Source organism: Hyperoodon ampullatus (genome assembly GCF_949752795.1).
Source record: "Hyperoodon ampullatus genome assembly, chromosome: 8".
Lineage (NCBI taxonomy): Eukaryota > Metazoa > Chordata > Mammalia > Artiodactyla > Ziphiidae > Hyperoodon > Hyperoodon ampullatus.
Window position 1 is genome coordinate 104,867,620 of NC_136921.1, and position 23,735 is coordinate 104,891,354.

At 39.4% G+C, this 23,735-nt stretch overlaps 1 protein-coding gene across 2 annotated transcripts in view; it reads right to left on the reverse strand.

Moving 5' to 3' along the window:
- The window catches only part of CNTNAP5 (contactin associated protein family member 5), a gene marked incomplete at both ends in the record, with an annotated part of 875,910 nt that overhangs the window by 817,812 nt on the left and 34,363 nt on the right, over positions 1 to 23,735 (reverse strand). The window lies entirely within an intron of this gene.

Consider the following 23,735-nt stretch of genomic DNA (forward strand, 5'->3'; position numbering starts at 1 on the left):
TTGGATGTTCTAGATATAACCACAAGTATTAAGAAGAATTAATGGCCAAGAAGGCAATCTTCAGCCAGTGAGTATATACCCAACTTCCTGTCTTTGGACAAGAAAGATGAGAAACTGTTGTCTACCCTTCCCAGAGATTCCACAGGATAATGTTCCTGTTGCCTACACAGGAAGCTAGGCTATTGCCTTTATGATAACTGTTCTCATGTCTCTGTATTACTTTCCCCACTCCCTTACTGGAATCATCTCACAAATAAACTACCTGCACCCAATTCCTTGCCTCATTCTCTGCCATCAGAGTAACATGATAGCAGAAAAACAAATCTGATTTAAATGTGGTTTTGAGGATTAAGTGACAGAAGTATATTCTATCTCCAGTGGAATGGCTAGTACATAAGAGATGATCAAAAATTGTAAATTGTTCCCAGTTGAAAACTCTATCACAGTATGAAAACAATCTTTTGGAGGGTAAAACCAATCTGTTTGGGCCAAAAAAATTATTTGAAATTAAGAACTAATATCATACTGCTAGTGAGTGGGGAGACTGAAATTTGAACCCAGACAAGTCCATAGCTATCTGCAGCCTAGAAAATTTTTATAGAATTTAACCAAGAAATTGTTTTCCTAAGAGTTTATCTGAAGGGTATAATTAAGGATGTGTACAAATAAAATTATCATGTCTATATACAAGAAACTGTTACAACCCCATACAAAATATGTTTACAGATGTAGAAAGATGTTCACAACAGACTGCTGAATAAAAACAACAGTTCAAGAGACCATGATCCTGTTTGTAAATATATCATCTACAGGGACAAGTATATATATAATCATAAGAAAATACAATTTAATGACTATATACTGCAATTTGAAAAGTGGTTACCTTTTCAAAGGTAGGGTTTTGGGTTTTCTTTGGCATTTTCCCTATTTTTTCTCTATATTTTCTATTATTTTACTTTTGGAGTCAACATATATTGCTTGAGTTGACTCGCATAATACATTTGACTCCATTGCCATTCTTCCTTCAACCTCACCATGCAGTCTTTCAGACGGTTTTGTAAGGAAATGGAGAACTACTTCCAAATGGCTTCACTGTGTTCTGTGATGCTTACAGCAATGTAACCTGAACGAATAACCCCCAGTTTGAATCCTTTTAGAGCAATGTCAAACCTCTAACTCCCCAAAGTTGATTCACATCAACTTTTATTACAAGCCAGCAAGAATCTGGGCCGAATCTACCTACTTTCTCTAAAGCTGATACCAGAGACTTAAATCTCATTCATCCATCTCTTTATAATCAGAGACAAAATGTCAGGAGGATCAGTCCAAATCCAAGGCAAGATGACATTGAGAGACTACTAAATACAGACACAAAGTTCAAAGAATAAGTAGAATGGCTTTGGAGTCTGACCCTGAGTGACAATAGGTCAGGCTTCCTGAAGTGAATATTTTTAGGGACCAGAGCCAATGTCAACATAGTTTTGCCTGTGTGTTTAGTTCATTAGACACTGTTATGGAGCCACTGGTACACAGGGAATTCTCAAGCAAGTTCTAATAATTTATGACAATGCAAATGTCAGGAAACTAGAGCTGGGGTTTGAATTTGAGAGATTATCTCTGGTTTGTCATACAGCTAAACTTAAGAGGGCAATTTACTGTCAAGGATGTCTTCCCAAACAAAGTTTAAATTCTGATTTCAATTTTCTGGCCACCCCTGTCAAATATAAGGGATTATACTGAGACTCATTTGGAAGCTTGCTACCTAGGATGTAGTCAATGAATTGTCTGTGGCCTTGCTCACAATAATAATTGGAGCGCCGATATCAGGGAATACACACAAGATCTAAATTAATAAATAGTGAATAAAAAAACCTTTGCATATAATTACACATGCCACTATGCCCCACTCTTCCAAGTCCTAATAATAAGGCTTGACTTTTGCTTGACCGCTATATGTGCCAGCCACTTTACAGGAACTATCTTTTTTTACGATGTTTTTGTAACCTTTTATTATTATTACTATCATCATTATTCTTATTAATTTTGTTACCATTTGTAGCTAGAAAAACAAGTTAGTAAATCAAAATTCTAGGCTAAATCACGTATATCAGGGAGAGAAAGAGAGAAGAGAGAGAGAAAAAATAAATGAATATTCATCTAGATGAAACTGATTTGATTTTTTTCCCTTTTTTAAATTTTCATTTTACATTGGAACATAGTTGATTAACAATGTTGTGTTAGTTTCAGGTGTGCAGCAAAGTGATTCAGTTATACATATACATGTATCTGTTTTTTTTTCAAATTCTTTTCCTATTTAGGTTATTACAGAACATTGAGCAGAGTTCCCTGTGCTATACAGTAGGTCCTTATTAGTTTTCCATTTTAAATATAGCAATGTGGACACGTGAATCACAAACTCCCAGTCTATCCCTCCCCTCCCCCCTACCCTTCCCTCTGGTAACAATAAGTTCGTTCTCTAAGACTGTGAGTCTGTTTCTGTTTTGTAAATAAGTTTATTTTTATCATATTTTTTTTAGATTCCACATATAAGTGATATCATATGATATTTGCTTTTCTCTGTACCATTTGTTTCACTTAATATTATAATCTCCAGGTCCATCCATGTGAAAATGATTTGATTTAAAATTCCTCCAACTTTTTTTTTTTTTTTTGAAAATTGCATTTCTCTGAGGCTAAGAAAAAGATATATGAACTCTACTGATACTAATGATGAGAGTTTGAGCTTTTCTTTATAGAAGGGTACACTGAAGTTCTGGAATGATCAGCCTTTCCCTGAGTTACAGAGATGGTAGGAGATGGAGCTGGTCTTCACAGGCAAGTCTATGGATCTCATGCCTGGGACTGTCTCTCCTATATTATGGTGGCTCCAACTCCAGCACCATAATTCCTTTCTAAGAGTGATCTTTTTAATTTGTTATCTATTCTGGAAAATCGTCATGAAAGCAGAGAAGACAGTGGTTAATTTGGCATTATGAAAAGAGTAGATGCTACCTATCTGGATAGAAGAGGCAGCTTTATCTCCTTCAGTCTTCTCAACAATTCTGCACCGTTGTGATCCCCTCCAGCCCTAAATGCTCAGATTTATTCCACCCCTTAGTTAGAGAATGAGGGTTTGGCACAGTCTTGTGAAAATGCAAAATGCAAAGGAACTACGTGGGAAGAAGAGAGGGTTGTATATAATTCTGTTCTGCTGGCAGAAATTAGTGAGGGGAAACTTCAAATGCACCACGAAGGTGTTTGTGAAATAAACCAAGAGCAGAAGGAGAGTTGAGAGGGGATCCATGGTCCCATTGAAGGAAGAAAAAAAAAGGATAAGCTGGAAGTTGTCAACCATGTGGGCATAATTAGGGGATCAAGGATACACGAAGAAGCATCAAATGTTAACATGTCGTACATGCCCTATAATTACTCCAAAGTCTCTAGAAAATTGAGAAGTTAGAGGCTCTGATATTAGCAGAAGATAGGATCCTTGCTGGACTACAGCTACTACAGAATAAACTATCTTTTCTAAGAAATAGAGTTGACTGATATCACCAGTCAGAGTTGATCTGATTGTTGAGAGGGCTGTGGATATGGGACCCAGGGTGAAGCCAAAGTGTGAAGGTTAAGCTCTGGTACTTGGGGTGAAGTTCACCTGCATTTTAATTTTGGCTTCACCAACTAATACCTTAGGTAAATCATTTAATCTTGACCAATTTCCTCTTCCGTAAATTGGGCAAAGTCATAGTCCTTACTTCATATACAGGCAGCCCACACTTTGTACATTTCTGACACGCACTCATTATTATTATTATTATTATTATTATTATTTGGCCATGCCACGTGGATTGTGGGATCCCAGTTACCCCGACCAGGGATCAAACCTGGCCCCTTACAGTGGAAGCTCAGAGTTCTTACCACTGGACCACCAGGGAATTCCCTGACATGCACTCATTTTATTTACCACAGTTTAGTTAAATAACAAAGCCCTCCAATGGTTCAAACTTCAGTTACCATGGTGTATTAACTATCAGCAACTGCATAAAGTACCTATTTGGCTTCTAGCTCTTCATTCTATAATTCATCAGATAAAAAAACAGATGAGGAGCATGATCAGAAGCCAATCACAGGATTTCTCTTAAAATCCGTTGGTGATTGATGACTGCACATCTGTTATTTAGCTCATGAACAGACAGCAAAGTGTGTAGTTGTACACTTCTTTGTTCCCTGCAATACAAATATGGCATTCTACAAAAGTGCATAATTGAAAGGGGATTTGGACAACAAAGATGAAATTGCCATAAAGAAATAAAAAGTGATAACACTGGAAATGAAATTCAAATTGAACATAAATGGAGTTATAGAACAAACCCAAGACCTTGTAATGTTGCCTCCTGCCCTTCAAGAAACTAAATATGAAGCCAGAAGAACTCAGAAAGGCAAACTAATCAACATAAATGAGAAAAGTGGTCGTGACAAATAAGATGATGTCCCAGAGAAAGTCACAATGATAAAAATCTCCACATCTAAGAGAAGCTCAGGGACATATCATGACGTTGAAAGTACATAAGATAAAATGTTAGAACCTGATTCAAACTGAGAAAGAAGTGTGACACTTCACCAAGGCTCCGAAAGGATGCTTGCTCCATATTGTAAGTCATACAATGAGAAGACGGCAAGCACTGCTCAAGTCATTTTTGATAGGTATTTCTGTTGTTTGCAAAGAAATAAAACACTTTAGTTCTGTGTTTCTAATATTTCTAATTAAAGTGTACTAAATAAATATTCATTTTTCTATTCGTTATACACGTCTACATTTAAAACCAACCGTAAGAATGTTTTTATCATTTGAAAGTAGTGTAATTTTAGAGGTCGCAGAACACCTATACTTTTCCTCACTGATTATTGAGTCTGCTTTGCACAGTGTCAGCTTGTACAGACAAAGGGAGAACTGCCCACATTGCTGTGAAGTTTTTACATAGTTTAAATGAGATAAACTATGTAAAGTGGTGTATGGTCAGCCCACCCAAGATGGCTACTCTCTTGCTCTCTGTACATCCCCTGCTCGACCAATTCCTGCTTCATCTACACCCTACTCACCTGGCTGACCATTCCTCTTAATCATAGAGGCTAATCAGGAAATGCCTACATACTAGCCCCCGGCCCCAGGTAGTGATTATTCTAGCTTTAGATCAGAACATCTCCACTATGAGGGGCATGCTCCTCTGCTAGTTTCCCTGGTAACCAATGAGCCAACCTGAACATCAAATTCACCTATAACTGGTAACCTCTCTCTTCATCCGGGAGCAAAGATTACTGCAACGTCCTGCTCGCTCTCTGCTGCACATGGTGTGGTGTTGCTCCAGGACATTGCTTCAGACATGTAAGCTCCCCCTTCCATTAAACCCCTGATGTCTCTGTAGCTGACTCTGGTCTCTTTCTTTGGACTTGAGGCTGGGCAAGGACAGGACTTGCAGGCCCACAGAGTGCAGCCCAACAAGTGGGTAGCACCATGCCTTGCCCATAGTGAATGAAGATAATAACAGTAACAGTAATGTTAACAATTGCATAAAATAATAATAACGATGACAATAACTTATTCTTATTGATTGACCTGATGCCAAGGTAATTGTTGGGGATTCTAGATATAAGGTGATGGGACTTACAGATCCTATTTTACCATTCCCTCCACCCCTCATTCTCCACTCAGAAATATAGGTCACAGGCTAGTGAGCTCTGTTGGAAAACCCCAAGAGTCTATTCCCAGGAGTGTGGCTGAATGGAAAAGGGATGAGAACAGGAGTTTCCTGCTGGCACTACCTTGTGTGTCTGCACTGTTGACTCTGCAGCAGGTTTCTCTGAAACTTTTCTGTCCTTGTTTCTCACTTGATCTGTTTTGTCTTATCTTTTTTTTTCTGCAGTACACGGGCCTCTCACTGTTGCGGCCTCTCCCATTGTGGAGCACAGGCTCTGAACGTGCAGGCTCAGCAGCCATGGCTCACGGGCCCAGCCAATCCACGGCATGTGGGATCTTCCCAGACCGGGGCACGAACCCGCTTCCCCTGCATCGGCAGGTGGGCTCTCAACCACTGCGCCACCAGGGAAGCCCTTGTCTTATCTTTTTATTTATCTCACTTTCTCTATTTAACTACCATAGGGCTGTTTGTCTACATCCAGGCTATACCCATGAAGTATATTTATATATAAAAGTAATATAAGGTTTTTATTTCAAATAATGAAATTGAGTCACTGAGCCTTTTATATCAGTCTAACTAGAGCAGAATAATAGCTCTCATTTCAACAAACACCAAACCTTTTCAGGAAAAAGATATTTTGAACAACAGTATCTAACCCTTCTACATACTCTTCCAGCCCTTAATAAGTTTTTCTAAAAAGTACAATCCATGGTTAAAAGCTGTAGCTGAATTTATGTACTATTAGTGGTGAGCTCAAAAACATCCCCCTCCCCAAAAGGAAAATATATCTGTGTCCTAATTTCCGGAACTTGTACATTTTCCTTATATGACAAAAAAATAAAAAAGTGTTTTGCAGATGTGATTAAGCTAATGATATTGAGATGGGTAGATTATGTTGGACTTTCTGGATGAGACCTACATACAACCACATTTCTCCTTAAAAGGCGGAGGCAGAGGGAGATTTTACACACAGAAGATGATGAGGCGATGTGGCTTTGGAGGAATGCGGCCACAGCCAAGGGATGCTGGCAGCCTCCAGAAGCTGGAAGAGGCAGGGAACACATTCTCCCCTAGAGCCTCTGGCAGAATCTTGCTCTGTCAACACCTCATTTCTGGCCCAGAGATACTGATTTTAGACTTCTGGCCTCCAGAACTGTCAGAGAATAAATTTCTATTGTTTTAAGAAATCAAGTTTGTGGTCATTTGTTACAGCAACCACAGGATTAAATAATTTGCTATGTTCCTTGATTTTGCATATTATCCCCAGTATCTTTTCGTTTGTAGGGTGAATTGAGATCCATAAACATTTATTGAGTACCTGCCAAGTACAAGGCATCTGAAATACAGATTTAATTAAGACAAGGCTCCTATCTTAGAGGTGTTCATAGTCTAAACAAACAGGCAAATAGAACAGTTACAATAGAGTGTAATTCCACAAATTCTGGAATTTGGTTACAAACAGGAGTTTATTTGCATAGTGAAATACAAGGTGGCCATTTAAAATGAGGTTGTAAACAAACGTATTGACCTAGAAATAAGTCCAGATATACTGATATATTAAAAAGACCATATCACTAAATAATTCTGACAGTGCATATGTTTAGGAAGCATATGGTCCAAGATATGATTCATAGTTTTCTCTGGGTGGTAGGTTTCTAGTGTTTATTTTCATCTCCTTTTTTTGTGCTTTTCAATGTCTTGAATTTTTAATAATGAGAAAACAATACAAGTATTTTTAAATTAAAAATTCTCTGGGTTTAGTGCCAGTTAGGAGCACTTGTAGGATGAAAAAGTAAAACACAGGAGGGACCTAAGAACACTGACCAGGTGACCTGCTTCCTCGCTAAGGTCCCAAGCATAATTATAGGATTGTATCTTCTCTTAATGACAGGGAACTTGGCCACCTAGAAGAGGACATGCCATTTTATTCAATGCTCAGATGCCATCTGTCAAACGGGACATCATTGATTGAATAACAGTTTTCAGAGGAAGAAAAAAACTAATCACTATATTAAACATGTATATCCTAATCTCCAAATATTACAATGAAATAAAGCCTATCTTAGATTTCAGGAAGTGTGATGATTTTCAAAAAGTAACCTGGGCTTATGCTCTGCTGAAGGCTAAAGTGAAATCATTTGAATTAAACAAAGCATTCCAGAGGTTTTGTACCCTCTTCAAGGTGTGAGCAGCAAGGAAACACTCTCATTCTGCAGCCCACCTGCCAACTGTCTCCCTATGCACTGCCATCCAACCCCCATCACAGATCTGCCAAAACAATACCCATGACAGCTGAATAGAGATTTTCTTAATTTAAGCACCGAGGCAGCAAGAGGGAGACATTCCTCTGATTGTTGCAATGGGTTGCTTTGATATTCTACCTTGAGAGTGTATCCACTTACTGTTAATAGCCTCAGAAAGTATTTCTCCATTTGAAACCAAAATCAGCCTGTGAACACATGGCCCTTTTTTCACTTTGTAAACCAGATGGACTCTAAGCAGATAAACCTCCAGACGTAGGCTAACATTAGAACCAATACTGTGAACTAAATTGGATTTTTTTTTACTTTTGATTATGAGTCATCTAGTTTGTGGATTGTAGCTCAACCATGTTAAACTGAGAACAGCAACCATGAGAGGAAGTGGGTCTCGCTGAACCCTTGAATTCCTATGTCTGTGGGTTGCTACTGCCATTCTTCCAGTGTTCTAAATCTGGATCCTCTGTGTTATGATAATAACAAGTTTCATTTTTTTTTCGGGCATTAGAGTTGCCGTTATGCATATGAAGTCAGCATTTGTACAACTCTTGAAACAATTAATATGAGTTCCACTGTCAAAATGTGGAAACAGACACTCAGGGGTTTAGAATCTTGACCAAAGTAACCAAGCTTGAAATTAGTCCAGCTGGCTTCTGACCCCAGCTCTTTGTAACTCATTCATTTCTATACTGACACTTGGGCTCACCTTTGACAGTGGGCTGACCTTCTGCTCTCTGTACCCACATAATTAGGTTGAATAATTACTTTGGCAGTATACGGGGATTAGGCTGAACAAATCGGAGTGGGATTGGCCGGGAGGAATGACATGGCCCAAGGTCTGAATCAGGGACCCTGACAGTTTTGTGTGGGTATTCTTTTGAATGCTGGCCATTTGTTCAATCATAGGACACAGTATTGAGTCATGAATTGCTATTCTTTTACTGGAATTCTAACCAGTTTTATTATTGTCAGTGTCAGTGCCTGCCCTGACTAGGTTGCCTTGTTAAGGATTTCCTGCCTGGTTATTTATGGCCTCATATGATTCATCTCTTCGATGAGTATGTAGTACTCACTATAGGTGGGCACTAGGGGTGCAACAGTGAACAAGACAGGCTTAAAACCTGCGAAAGTGAAGAGAAATAATGAAACAATTACACTAGAATGGGTTAGAGTACAGAAGAATTATGGGAGCATCTAGTAGAAGGGACCCATCTAAACTAGGGTCAGAAGAGAAATTTTACAAGAAGTAACATTGTAGCCAAACCAGGAAGGATGATAGAAGCCAGAGTGGTATGAGGAAATGGCATTCCTGGCAGTGTGAAAAGATGTTGCAAGGACTTATGGCATGTGAGGACACACGTGTATTAGTAGGATTTCAAAGAGACTCAGAACAGCTGAAGCCCAGAGTCTGGTCACAGACGTGTGGAGAAATGTTGAATGACGTTGTGGGACAGGGGAGTAGGAACGAGATTAATGATGTCTTCATAAGCTATTTTAAGGAGTTTTGACTTTATCAAAGAGCAATGAGCCACCACTGAAAATATTCTTCAAGCCGAAAAAAGATAATATCAGATTTGTATGGTAGAAAATAAAATAGAGGCATGAAAAGGAGATGGATGTTAGGAGACCAGTAAGAAGCCTGCAGCAGTGATCCTGGTATGCAAAGATGGTAGCTTGGATTGGGCTGGTGTCATCAGAAATGAAGGTAAACACATAGGACATAGGAAGGTCATAGGATACTGACAGAATTTGTGATTGATTAGACATGCTGAATGATGGAAAGGAAGGCCTACGGATCTTTGCCTGGATGCTTCCTATCAAACCTGAAATACAAATTATAGTAACCCTACAACTCTAGACCACCAACTGATAGTGCTCTTAATTCTTGGCCTTTAATACTGAATTGGGGCCCATTCATAGTATCAGTTATATTCCTTCTGCCCTAAGTAGTAGAAACCACAATTCACATGCACTTAAATAGCGCAGAAGAATTTTATATTAGCCGTCCAGAAGTCCAGTGGGAGGACAGCTCAGTGGTAATCGATTTAGCCACTCCATTAGAACATCAGATGTGTAGTTTTTTACATAGTTCTTCTCTTCTTTCTATAAGCATCAGCTTCATCCTAAGTCTGGTTTTGTAGGTTTTCATAAGATAGTTTCCTGCAGCAGGGAAGCCACTTACCATTTCCAGCAAGAGAAAGAGCCTGACTTCTTTTTCCCAGAAAATACAGCAGATTTCATTTTGTATCTCATTGGCCCAAATGGGCATAAGCCTATCCATCCCTGAACAAATCTCTTAAGACTTTATAAGGAAATACTACGGTTGCTTAAACTAATCACCCAGGTGGAGTGCTGTGTGCCCAGATTTATCCCACTACTTTGATGGCATCACTTCTGGCTTGGGATCTGAACCTTCCTTCAGACCTGGGATATCAGACCTGATTTCCCATTTTATGCAAGAGGAGAGTTACGAATGGAGTTGTGTACTAATTAGCCTAAGGTGATATAACTGGATGTGACAGAGCTGAAAAATAGAACTTGATCTTCTAACTCCAAGTTTAGTGTTAAACGACCCTTTGCTATGTGTTGTGACTTCTACCAGTTCATAAATTAGTGCTTCTGAGCTCATAATTTGGCCGTATCATTTTAACAGGCCCTATGGGAAGTTAAAACAACAACAACAACAACATGTTACTGGCCCCAAGTTTCTCTTGATCTTTTTGCTACAACAAGACAATCGTCAAGAAACAATCAATAGAGCCCAGAAAACAAAACAAAACAAAACAAAACAAAAAACCCTGACAACAATCTGCATCTCTCATCACTAAGATTAGAGCACTTTCTAGTCATTAATTAGATGAATTTACAAATGAATAAATGTGATACGCCCCCTCAGAGGCCTGAGGCCAATGCAGAGATAAAACTGTGAATGCTGGCTCCCCCTTGGAAAACTGCCACAACAACCCTCTGTGTCATTCTTTCCTTCTTAAAACAAAACAAAACAACCTCCACAGAAGAATGGTGGCTCCATCTTTTTGCCTTCTAGACTTGGACCTGATTGAGCAACAGGATTTCCCCACATAAACAATCTAGAATTTACCCTACGTTTAGCTCAAAATCTGTGGTCACCTCTCTGTCTTCAGTTATGTCACGTACCATGAGAAGTCTTTCAATTGTTTCTGGAAAGAATTTTGGGTACCTATTATGTAATAGGTACTCCAGTGAAAAAAAAATAATTAACATGGAGTTGCAGCCTTCAGTGAGGTGACGGTATAACAGGGTGTCACATAGAAGGCAGGTCATTTCCATACACTGTGTATACAACTCTAGGGAATCACAGAGGATCAGAGGCAGCTTTCTGGAAGAGAAAACTTCTGAGCCTAATTTTAGGAAGTAGATGAACAGGAGTTAGCTAGGCAAAAATGGAGAATGGAATTACAAGCCAAAAGAAATGGCAGAGCATTTGCAGAGATGTGGATGGATCTAGAGACAGTCATACAGAGTGAAGTCAGAAAGAGAAAAAACAAATATTGTATAATACCGCTTATATATGGAATCCAGAAAAATTGTACTGATGAACTTATTTGCAAAGCAGAAATAGAGTCACAGATGCAGAGAGCAAACTTATGGATACCAAGGGGGGAAAGGGGGTGCGGTGAATTGGGAGGTTGGGATTGACATATATACATAACTGTGTATAAAATAAATAACTATTAAGAACCTACTGTATAGCACAGGAAACTCTACTCAGTGCTCTGTGGTGACCTAAATGGGAAGGAAATCTAAAAAAGAGTGGATACGTGTATACATAAAACTGATTCAGTTTGCTGTACAACAGAAACTAACACAACATTGTAAAGCAAATATAATCCAAGAAAATTAATTAATTAATTAATTAATTAATTTTAAGAAAAGAAATGGCAGAGGCACAAGGAGTGTATTGAAGTATATTGGAAGGAGTATATTGGAGGGGGATGGGAAGGAGGAATGTATGGGATGGATGATTATAATAAAAGTAGGAAGGGTAAGTGTGAGCTAAATTATGGAGAATCTTGTGTGCCAGAATATGGGGCTTGAGATACAACCTATAACAATTGGACAGATTTACAGATGTTAAGCAAATAAACAACATAGTAGAATCTGCAATCGTAAGAAGTATTGGGCAACCTGGTGTTTGGATTTAGGTGATGGGGTAAGGGTAACCCTGAAGGCAGTAAGTTCTCTAGGAAGCTGTGACAACAGCCCAATAAAGAGATGAAAAAGCTCTGGACTAGTTAGAAACACATAGAGAAAAGGATGGATGTGAGGGATATTTCAGAGGTAGAATCAATAAGATCCACTCGCTTGACCTAGGACAACAGTGCTAGTCATTAAGATAGAAACTTAGGTAGAGAAACAGCAAACTTGCAGAGGATATATTAAGTTAAATTTGGATGTGTTAAGGAGACTGGGATTCAGGGATTAGGTTCAAAACCGAAATTTGATATTACTCAGTTGGGTGGCCTTGAGATAGTTATTAAACTGTCGTAGTTCCTTGTTCTTACTAGGCAAATGGTGTGTTTGTCTGAGGTTTGCAACCTAATTACAAACTTAAAGCCACAGAATCTCTGACACCTTTTTTTGTTGTCATAGTCTGGATATCCTCACCTGGAAGAGGAAAGTAGAACATCCTCCTCTGGGGTCTTTTTAGAATAAAGGGGCCAGCAAGCATCTTGCAGATATGGGGATTAGAAAGCCTTTCCAAAGCCCATGTCTTCCTCATTTTCCTTTTCTCAAAACTTTAGGGTCAGAGTAGGTTCTCTCAGAAAAAGTGAAATGATGAATATCACCAGATAGAGAACTACCTATAAGCTAAAAGGATTACCGACCCTTTGGTTAAAGACAAAATCAAATTTTAAATGATTTGTTCAGGCAAAAAATGTATATTAAGTGATGGGTTGAAGACCACAGTTAAGCTTCTCTGCTTTAGAAAACATTTTTCCATCTTTAGAGGGAAAATGCAATAATAAAGTAAATATTAAAGTTTTGTTCAATAGAGCAAAGTGTGGAAGACACCTTGATTTTTCACCCATTTTTCACCCAAATGGAGACTCATTTCTGACTTCTGAACAACAGAAATGAAAGGAAATAAATTTATATTGGTTTAAGCCATAACATTTGTGATCATTGTTATGACAATGATAGAAAACTAATATACTGTGTTGTGCTCATTAATTGGGACTAATCAGTGACTACTGTAATGCCAAGTATGCTCTTGGACCGTATAATAATTGCTCATCTTAGGAAATTTGTTCTCTGGTTGAGAAGATTAGAAAGCAATATGCAGAGTAAACACCCAGAGGAGAATGAACCAAGGAGGTGAGAGGTCTGAAAACTGAACTTTATAAGGTGTGGCTGGGGTAGCTGAGGGGCTCTGGAGTAATGGTGGGGACCCAAACTGCAGGAGAAGGAGGAGGTGAGCCCCTTGAGAGCTTCTCATTTGCTTTTAATGTGGGGAATATGTTTTATAAGAGGAAGAGTTTAGACTTACTTTCCACAATTGTTTTAGAAAGGCAAAACAGAGATTCATCAATCATAGAGGAAAACTCGAATTCAGTGGAAGGTAAAAGCCAGGGTTATCAATAGCAAAGTTCTCCTTCAGGCAGGTACTGATCGCAGCAGTCAGTGGGTCACAGAGGGACCAAGACATTGATTCTCTTAGGTCTTCAGTAGGAAAGCAGGGCCTGAGTAGACCGAGCCTCCTGCCAGTTGCTTATAACCATGAGTGGTTAACTCTTTACCTAGGGGGCTGTGCTATATTTTCAGTTTCTATGTGTTTTATGGTGTGAAACATTATCTGAAGCACTGGTGTAGAATTTTTTTTAATTTTTTTTATTAGTTGATTTAAAATGTTAATGTTAATTTCTGATATATAGCAAAGTGATTCAGTTATACATATATATAATACTTTCTTTTTCATATTCTTTACATTATGGTTTATCATAGGATATCGAATATAGTTCCCAGTGCTATACAGTAGGACCCTGTTATTTATCCATTCTATATATAACAGTTCGCATCTGTTAATTAGAACATACTTATTGATGTCCGTTCATTAACATAAATGATCTCCAAAGTCCAAATTACTTTAAGATTTTTTGTGACGAGTTAAGGAAGGGAAAGAAAGAGGGAGCTCAGAATCCATACATGCTGAGTTAATTTTTGTCTCATTTAATCCTCAACATAGTTCCAGGACATGGAAACAACCTAAATGTCCATTGACAGAGGAATGGATAAAGAAGATGTGGTACATATATACAATGGAATATTACTCAGCCATAAAAAAAGAATGAAGTAATGCCATTTGCAGCAACATGGATGGACCTAGAGATTGTCATACTGAGTGAAGTAAATCAGACAGGGAAAGACAAATATCATATGATATCACTTATATGTGGAATCTTAAAAAAGGGTACAAATGAACTTATATACAAAACAGAAATAGAGTTACAGATGTAGAAAACAAACTTATGGTTACCAGGGAGGAAAAGGAAGGGGAGGGATAAATTGGGAGATTGGGACTGACATATATACACTACTATATATAAAATAGATAACTAATAAGGACCTACTGTATCGCACAGGGAACTCTACTCAATACTCTGTATTGACCTATTTGGGAAAAGAATCTTTAAAAGAGTGGATGTATGTATATGTATAACTGAGTCACTTTGCTGTACACCTGAAACTAGTGCAACCTTGTAAATCAACTCTACTCCAAGAAAAATTTAAAAAAAAAAAACCATAGTTCCAGAGGTAGGCATTTTCTTTCCAATCTGTTTGAAGAAACACTATGTTAGGCAAAAAATCAATTGGGAGCAATCAGTTAAGGAACTGTGAAATGGCGTGGGGTTAAGACAAGAGGGCAGGCTATAGAGGCTGCTCCCTGGAGGAACTGAGGCCCTAACTGAGGCTAAAGGGGAGGATCTGGCTGGGCTGGGCCGGGCCAGGGGTGGGGGAAGGAGGCCATTCTGGGTGAAGGAAGAATGTGGGCAAAGACTTGAACTGTAGGAGCATGAGAGCACGCAGATGAGAGCCCCAGGATGCCTGCAAGAAATGCATGACTCTATGGCAGATAGAGTTGGCATGGAGGGAGAGTCTGATTGAAATGGCCTTGAGTTCCAAGGAAAAGCTGGACCTTAAGCCACTGGCACTGAGGACCATCTGTGACAATAACATCAGAGGAAAGCAAACTATAAAAGGATTGGAAAAACATATCCATGAGTTTCCAGATGTGAACGTCTTGCTGTCACTCCTTAAGATTACTATGCTCAGCTGTGACCTTCATTTTCTGATGTAAATAAAGGAACTTGGGTCGGATCTCTGCTGGAATCTTCTTCTGGATGGTCTCACTTTGACCTAATTGAACATCTGTGTATCGAGAACCTACTCTCCCTCCTGTAGGCATTGGCAGTACCGAGATGAAGAGGACTTTTTTGATGTCCCGATGAACTCATAATCTGGAGGTGTAAAGAGCTGTGTACACACCAGCTAGACTTCCAATGAGATAAAGCAAAACCTCATTACTCCCCCTGCCCTGGGGGACTAATATCTATGGATTTTGGAGCCTTAATTTTGTGGGCAGCATGCAGAGAATCTCCTAATTACTCATGTGCCCTTACATCTCCCATCATCAGACTTTCCTTTCTCTGAGGTCAAGACTTTGAAGAGCTCACTAGGTGTCTGGATGGCCATTCATAGAAAGGAAGCACAGTGCTTGACACATAGTAGGTACCCCTAAATGTTTATCTGAGTGTAGTGCTTATGTTGATATAGCATGTCATCTCTTCTCTGGGAATGCTGCATTTTAACAAGGAGCTTCTTTCTTTTAGACACAGGGGCAGAATGAACATGGTGAAAATTTCTGGCCCTTTGTAAGAAGATGGAAGATATAATTTTGTAAAGAACCTTTAAATGTTTATTAAATCATATTACCTAGGTATGTAGCGACAGGAGGGCCTAGGATGATGACTTTTCTTTTTAGCAACTACATGTGAAAGAACGTGGTCTCATTGAATCCTTACAATAAATGCCAAATAGGGCTTATCATTCCTATTTTACAGATGTAGATACTGAAATTACATGATGTGCAGAAGCTCACATAGCCAGGAAGTGGTAGAACCAGGATTCAAACTAAAGTCTGCCCAGCGACAAGTTTCATCCTCATTTTCTAACCAGTGACAGCCGTTTCCACACCTGTGTAGGCCCATAGAGCAAGCATGCATGCAGCTGTCCCACACATAGGCTGCTCGCAGGTTCATGCTTTTGACTACCTGAGGTTATAATTTTTGGCAGGACTTTTCTGTAACTCTCCTCCTCCAATGTATGTGCAGACTTTCCTATGGATTACAGGAGGAGTTTCCCATGAGCATCTGAATCATTTCATAGGTCCCCCATCTGATTTCCCCCGTAAGTTGCCACTCCCAGCTGTCTCCCAAAATAACGTGGTCAGGGCAGAGCTTCGCAGCAAAACAAACTCACTCATGCTTTCCTTATTGGGAATCGCTTAGCCTGACTAATCATGACAGATGTCTCCATAGTGGACGGATTTCTTGTAGAGCGAGTGAATACAGGCACCTCTCAGCCTTGAAATCCACATTGTACTTAAGTTTGGGAAAGGTTAAGGGGCCACGCTACACAAAGTAAAGTAAAATTCTCCTTAAGATACCTGTATGTGTTGAGACTTATGGATATCAATCAACTACAGGAAAAGTCTTACAAGTCATTCGCTAGAATCAGAAAAGATGGGCGCGTTTTCATTGTTAACTTCATCATTTTAAGGAAACCATGTTTGTGAGAAAAAGCATTATTTTTCTAAGCATCATGCTGCTTCCCTGACATAATGCTATCTCTGCATTTTTGTATTGTGTCCATCAGAATGTTTTTATTTCCTGAGCAGATGCTCCGTGTTGACATTTATAGGCTCTTGCCCTTGAGGAACTTGTCATCTTGTTGAGAAGACCAGAGTTATACATATACTGAATAATTTTACAGTGATGTCACACCGAAGATAATCAGGGCTGACAAAACATTGCCAGAGACATCAGAATCATGGTGTCTCAACTGCTTCTTAATGGCACTCACAGAAACAAGTCTGCTTCCCACCATTATCTAAAACAAATAAAAAGATAGGAAGTATATTTATTGAGTGCCTAGTACATGCCAGGTATCACAATAAGCATTCCAGGTTATTTTTAACTCTGCTACCACCACCCTGCAAAATTCATATCATTATCTGTATTTTATAGAAGGGAAATCTGAGGATCAGAGCTAATGCTCTGTGCATGACCACAGAGCTAACAGCTGACAGAGCCAGGACCCAAACTTGTTCAGTCTGACTTGAAAGGCTGTGTTCATTCCAAAGTGAGAAAGCAAAAGCACAGTTTTCTAAGGACATTCACATGATTAGAGGCTTTCAGTTATTTTACTCAGTGCTCACAGGAATGTGATGTATATGTGTTCTTTCAATAAACAGTGAATCCGTTTCACAGCTACAATTTTAAAATACAAACAAACACCCCTAATAAGTCCATTCGTTTTTGAACATTTTAATAACACTGCGAAGGGCAACTCTGACTGCCTAAGGTAAAAGTCAAGAATAAATATAATAAATTAAAAGTGTGCTAGTGTTATTGAAAACACATTTTATTGCCATGACATAACATAAGGAACAATAAATACATTAGTAGCTAAAATTTCAGTAACATGACTGGCAATAATATTGTTGACAATAATTTTACTTTCATACCTTAAAAATACCTACAAGATAAGAAATCATTCCATCACCAGAGTAGGTGGGACAATAATTTACCTCAGAGAGTACTAGGGGAATAGGCACAAAGCCAATTAAATATTTCTGGCAGATTGGATCAGTGGGAAGCAGCTTGCAAAAGCACTTGCTTAGTAGTGGGACTGGAGAGAAGGATGAAACCTCCCATCAGAGTTAGCACTTGAATTTCAGAAGGTCGTTGATAGGCAAGATTAAACCCATTGGTAGGAGCCAGCTAGCAGACAGAGTGATTTAAAGAGAGATACTTCTTCGATTAAGTAATTTTTAGCACCTAATATATGTCATGCACTGTTGTTAAGTACTAAGAAGTTCAAGTTCCTAGGTTGGTGAGGGAGACAGACAAACAAATGAACGATTAAAAGCATTATACAAGGCACTTGACTTTAAGATAGCACAGGGAAGGAAGGGATTGTGACCTACCAATGCCCTTGGGTTTATGGAAACACAAAAGATGCACATTTATCTCAGAGTAAATGGGTTGTGAGTAAAGAGTCTCTGGGAATTCTGACAGAGTGAGATGATTAATGTAAGCCAGTCTTAGAATGATGAACAAATATGGTAGGTGAACCAGGAGTGGAAAGACTTTGAATTTATGATAGGGCAGGATGGTTCAGAGGGAGGTTGGAAAGGCAATCAGAAGATGCATTATGCAAAACCTTATATAGCAGCCTATGGAATTTGGCTTTTATTCTGGAGCTAGAGGTTCCCAAATTTCAGTGTGCATAAACAGTACCGAGACAAGAGATTATGATTCAAGGAGTCTGAGTCAAAGTCTAGGAATCAGTATTTTGAACACTCTGTCCAGGCTATTGTACTTCAGGTTCTTCTGAAAATTTTGGTGCTTCTAGGGTCACAATCCTAAAAGACACTGTTGAAAAGAAACTCCTGAAAGATTTTAACTGTGAGTGTTGGGACATGTTTGTCCATTTCAAGGTTAATTATGGTAAATTATATTATAGATTGGATTGGAAGCTCAAAATATGGAGTCAGAGTGACTCCTGAGTAAGTTATTGTTATAATCCAGGTAAGCGAGACACGCATGAATGGAACTGAACCTCTTAATTTATTCTATGTAGGAGACAATGAAAAGGAAGGAATCTTGGATGCCTCCTGAAGACTGGTGCTGTTATGTGGTGAGGAAATGTGTGGGCTTGATTGAGGAAAGAGACGAGCTCAGCATGGTTATTCTTTGCTTATGCTCATTCCAAATTGTGATGTCAGTTCTTGTAATGGTGCTCAGGAAATCAGTATCAGGCATGGAAATTTAGTAATTACCAAGGTATTAGGGTCAGCTGGAGTCTGGATGAATAAACAATACAAAAAGTAAAGAAAAAAAAAAGACAACTATAGAATTTGGAGAACATAGCATTGATAGAAGATAGACATTTGTTAAAAAAAAAAAAAAAAGGAAAAATGAGGACGGATAACCAGAAATAGGAGAGAGAGGTATGGCTAAAGACAAAAGTACAATGAATCCCAAGAAAAAGAGACTTGTCTGTAGTGGAAAAATACTGTGTCAGTTACATAAATGAGCAAAGAGTCCAATGGCCTCTACGTTCCACTTGATGTATGTTATTACTTTGTATTCTCACCATGACTACATGGCAAGGATAGTTACTCCAGTTCTACAGAAGAAGATGCTGGGACACAAAAGAGACTTGTTAAATTGTCCAAGTTCACAGGGCTTGTAAGAAGAGATAACTGATTTCAGCTCCACTTCTGCCCAGTCTGAACATCTGAGCCCCATCCTCTATCACATGCTGCCTCCCCAGAAATTTGAGTGAAAGAAATTTTAGGAAACGTATATCCAGTAAGTGGAAGGGTGAATAACAGGTGACAGACTAGAGGCACTGCATGTCAATAATTCCTCATAAAAACTAGTCTTTGAAAACAAAAAGTAAAATGATATGAAGAGGTATGACATTGAAAATGAAAAAAAAAAACAAAACAAAACAAGCAGGTTTCAATTCTAAGGGGAAAGAGCCAGAACTGAGGGAGAGGATGAAAGCACAGGGGAGACAGGCATAGGGGTTTTATTTTGATGGTCACAGTGGGAGTTGAATTCAGAGCCATGGCAGTGGACATTGAGTGGTGAAGGAGAAGATATCAAGGATAGAAATATGTGTGTTGTAGGATGGGGAGAGGAAGAGTTCGGGAAGTTCTTGCCAGAGAGATGGCTTCTATTTTTCTGTTTTCTCCATGGCTTAGGAAACATTTGCTGAAAATAATGAGACCTGGTGGTAAAAATAGGGCTTGAATAAAATGAAATGAAGATGGGAATAATCCTTAGAGGATGTGGAGTGGTGGGTGACCAAGGACATGTAGGAACCTGACCAGCAATTTAAGTGGTCCAGCTCAGGATAGGGACAGAGGATTCAGAATGCTCTCACTTTTCCATGGTCAGGGGACTCTCAGTGTGTTATGTAAAAGTCTTCTGTCCCCTTTAGACAACTTCCTTCCACGAGGAGGATTTCATACCACCGGTTAGGAACAGCTGCATTAGAATATTCTGGGGGAGAATTCACGAAATATGTGAGGCTTTAGGTGAACCAGGAAAATTGAACGGAATGTAGACTGGTGGAGGGGAGGGAGAAAGAACATTCCAAGAGGAATGAGCAGCCAGCAAACATGGAAAAGCAAAGGCTTCAGATAAAAGCATCCTCTGAAGGCTGTAGATGGGAGCTTTGAAGGAGATGGGGAGGAGGAGAGGGATACTGTTGGGGGTGCTGGAAAATGGAGTTAGATGAGTCTTTGTCTCTGGAAACAACTCCACTCTAGCTAAAGAAGCTGGACTTTGTCAAGTGTTTGCAAAGCAGAAAATCACCACTGGCTTCACTCACCATCTTTCTTTAGACTTACAGATGAACATTGTCAGCAGTATCTCATGATGTCAGGGGAAAGGGAAGAGTTTGGTTGGCTCCTTCGCTGTGTTGGACAGAGAATTTATATCCATTATGTCTAATCTTCACACCCCCTGCAAGGCTGATATTATGCCCACTTTGGCCAAGGTCACACTGGTTGGAAACAGGGACCTCTGAATATACACTCATAACTATTTGATTCCAGTCCATCTACTCTCTTAGGTACATAATTAGTGAAAATGCATCAATGTGCACTTACTAATGAAAGCCCCTCTGTATACAACAAGAAGAGCTCCTCTCTTTGTCTCGATGGCAGGAATAATGTTTAGAAATCAAAGGATAAGTTCTAGGGCTGTTACTTTTTTACTGTGCATTATGTCATTTTCATAGTTCCAGCAGCTATGAGGAGTAGTTATGGACCACCAAGGTATCTGACACCAGCATCTGTTGCAGCAAATCTGGGATCTGAGCAGAAATAAAACTCCACGGAGCTTCAATTTCTTTCTTACATCCTTCCTTCTTCATGCTTTCTGCCCCCTTCTCTTTTCACAAATCTTGCCTCCGGCATTTTCAGCCAGGCTACTGGAGATAGACTGGTGACATAGTCACTTGCTCTGAGTGGACAGATCACTGTGGACCTTATTCCTTTTGAAGCAAGATTTAGGCTCGCCTTTGTCAGTGGCAGAACAGTGTCCTGGGAGCCCAAGGACACTAGTGCATCAGCTATAGGACTATTTTTAACACTGCACACTATTTCTCCCCATCATATTCCTGGAAAAATCACAAGCATTTTCCCAAAGCACAGATGCCCATATCCACCCTCCTCCAGGTATATAACTTAAAAAGAAAACCAACCCAAACATCTGGGCAAAAAGCCAAGAGCACATAGCTTCTCAGGAGATGGCAAAGAGCACAACTGTCTTTTATGCTCAAATGGAGAAATTTCATTGGCTCCGTACTTTGCTTCTTTAGTGGTCCTCTAAGCTAGTTGAAGTATCTGAATCTATAACCATGATAGGTCTATCCCTGTGTAAATTACATGGCTCTTTCACGCCAATACAAAGTCATTTTTCCCCCAGTAAATCATTTTGATGTCATCCCTTGGCTTCATTTTGTTTCCTCCTAATTCCTCAGCCTAGGTTCCACAATTTGGAAAAACTCAGATCTTCCAACGTCTTCATAACAGGGCAAAGGCGAAGAAACACTTCCTTCTATCAGATGTTTGTTGTAATTTCTAGGAAAGGTTTTAAGATGAGTCAAGGCATGTCATAGTAGTCTTTCAGTTTATCTCCTCCAAATTTATGTCCTAGTAATGCAACATTAGACTGTGATGAATTATATAGCAAAATAGCATAAAGCAAACTTTTAAATAGAATATAAATAGTTGCCTCTAATCATAATAGCTACCATTTATTGTGTCTGACACTGTACTGGGTGTTTGTGTAAATCATACCATTTTACCCTCAAACAGATCCCATGACACAGGTTATTATCTTGTATTTTCAGTTGAGGAAACAGAGATCAGGGAGGTCAGCAGCTCATTGAGCTACTAAGTAGAAAGGCCAAATTTCTAATCAAAACCCGGTGCTCTATCATCTCTTCTGGACCAGGCCCCCTGTTTCTCACATTCTTTGCTACCCTGCAGTAGAGACCTCGTCTTGATGGCCGATGGCATTCAATTGATTGGACTTCAAATATTTGCCCAAGCATTTAGTTTATATCAAAGGGAACGCAGGGCAAAGAAAGAGATGGGCTGCATACAGAGATTGCCTTAATTACATGTTTCTTTTTTAACTGATGGGTGAAAGGCCCAGACCTTTGGTTCTGCTTTACCTCAGCCACATTTGTACAATACATTTTGGTTTTTTGCTTATTAGGATGCAAGACTATTCTTGAGTGCCTCTCAACAGGGCCATGACAGCTACCTCAGTTACGGTCAGTTCTCAAACGTTTATTGGGCATTTGCCAATGAATAAGAAATAAGGACAAACAGATGGTTTCAGAATAATGTGGTCGGTTCATCAGTCAAGGTATGCAGAGGAAAGTATGGGCCCACAGAGCAGGGAAATCTAGCCCAGACTTGGGGAGGGAGAGTCCGGGAAGACTTTCTGGAGTGCTTCTGAAGTCATGCTTGAAGGATAACTAGAACCCAGCAAGGAGGAGTTGATGATGGGCTAAGCAGAGGAAAATGCATGAACAAAAGAAGGTACCAAGGTATGAAGAAACGAGGTGTGAGCAGGGAACTGCCAGGAGTTCAGAACAGTTAGGACATTAAATGCAAGGTTACTTTCACAGCCAGGAAGGAGAGCTGCGTTGAGAGAGGTCAGCCAGAACTGGGCCAGTCAGGGTCTTGCAGCTGCATGAAGCGGCATCAATAGACAGATAGGCACTTTATGTAGATCATTTGAATTAAAGTGGAAGAGGCAATGAAAGAGATACAAGGTAGAAGCTCACACCACAGGCTCAATCATCTCCACCCTTTTAAGAAAGCAAAGGAATTATTAATAATTATTGAATGGAAACTTTGGAATCGAAATCGGTAAAACACTAAAAGTTGTACACTGTAAAATGCATGCATTGATTTCCACTTCCTCTCTACTATGAGTGCTGGGATCCTTGGTTGACAGGGACTCAGAGGCATATCCAGGATGCCTGTAATTCCTTCATCTCTTGTTTTCTGCCTTGTTAACTCTCCTCTGAGTATATGCCTGCTGGTGTCTTTGATGTCTGTGTATGCATGATTACTTCCTGGGGTCAGGGTTTTTTTCCTACTCAGTTGCAAATGAAGGTTGGTCCTTCTGTAGATAAAGGTATGAAGTGACGTCTTTAAGCCAAGTAACTCAGTGATTTCTACTCTTAATCCAATTAAATGTAAGGGCCACATCACTGTCTTTCAGTTTGTGCTACTCAAAGTGAGATCCGGAGTCCACACTGCAGACCATTTCAGGCTCAGGGACTGTTTGCCACCAGACTGAGAGAAGGTAGCTGCAGAATTTCTGAGTAAGCATTTAGAAACCTACAGAACTCTGGCTGTATCATTCTATCTATGTGGAATCTAACAGCAAAAAATTTGACTTGTCTTTTTGTATAT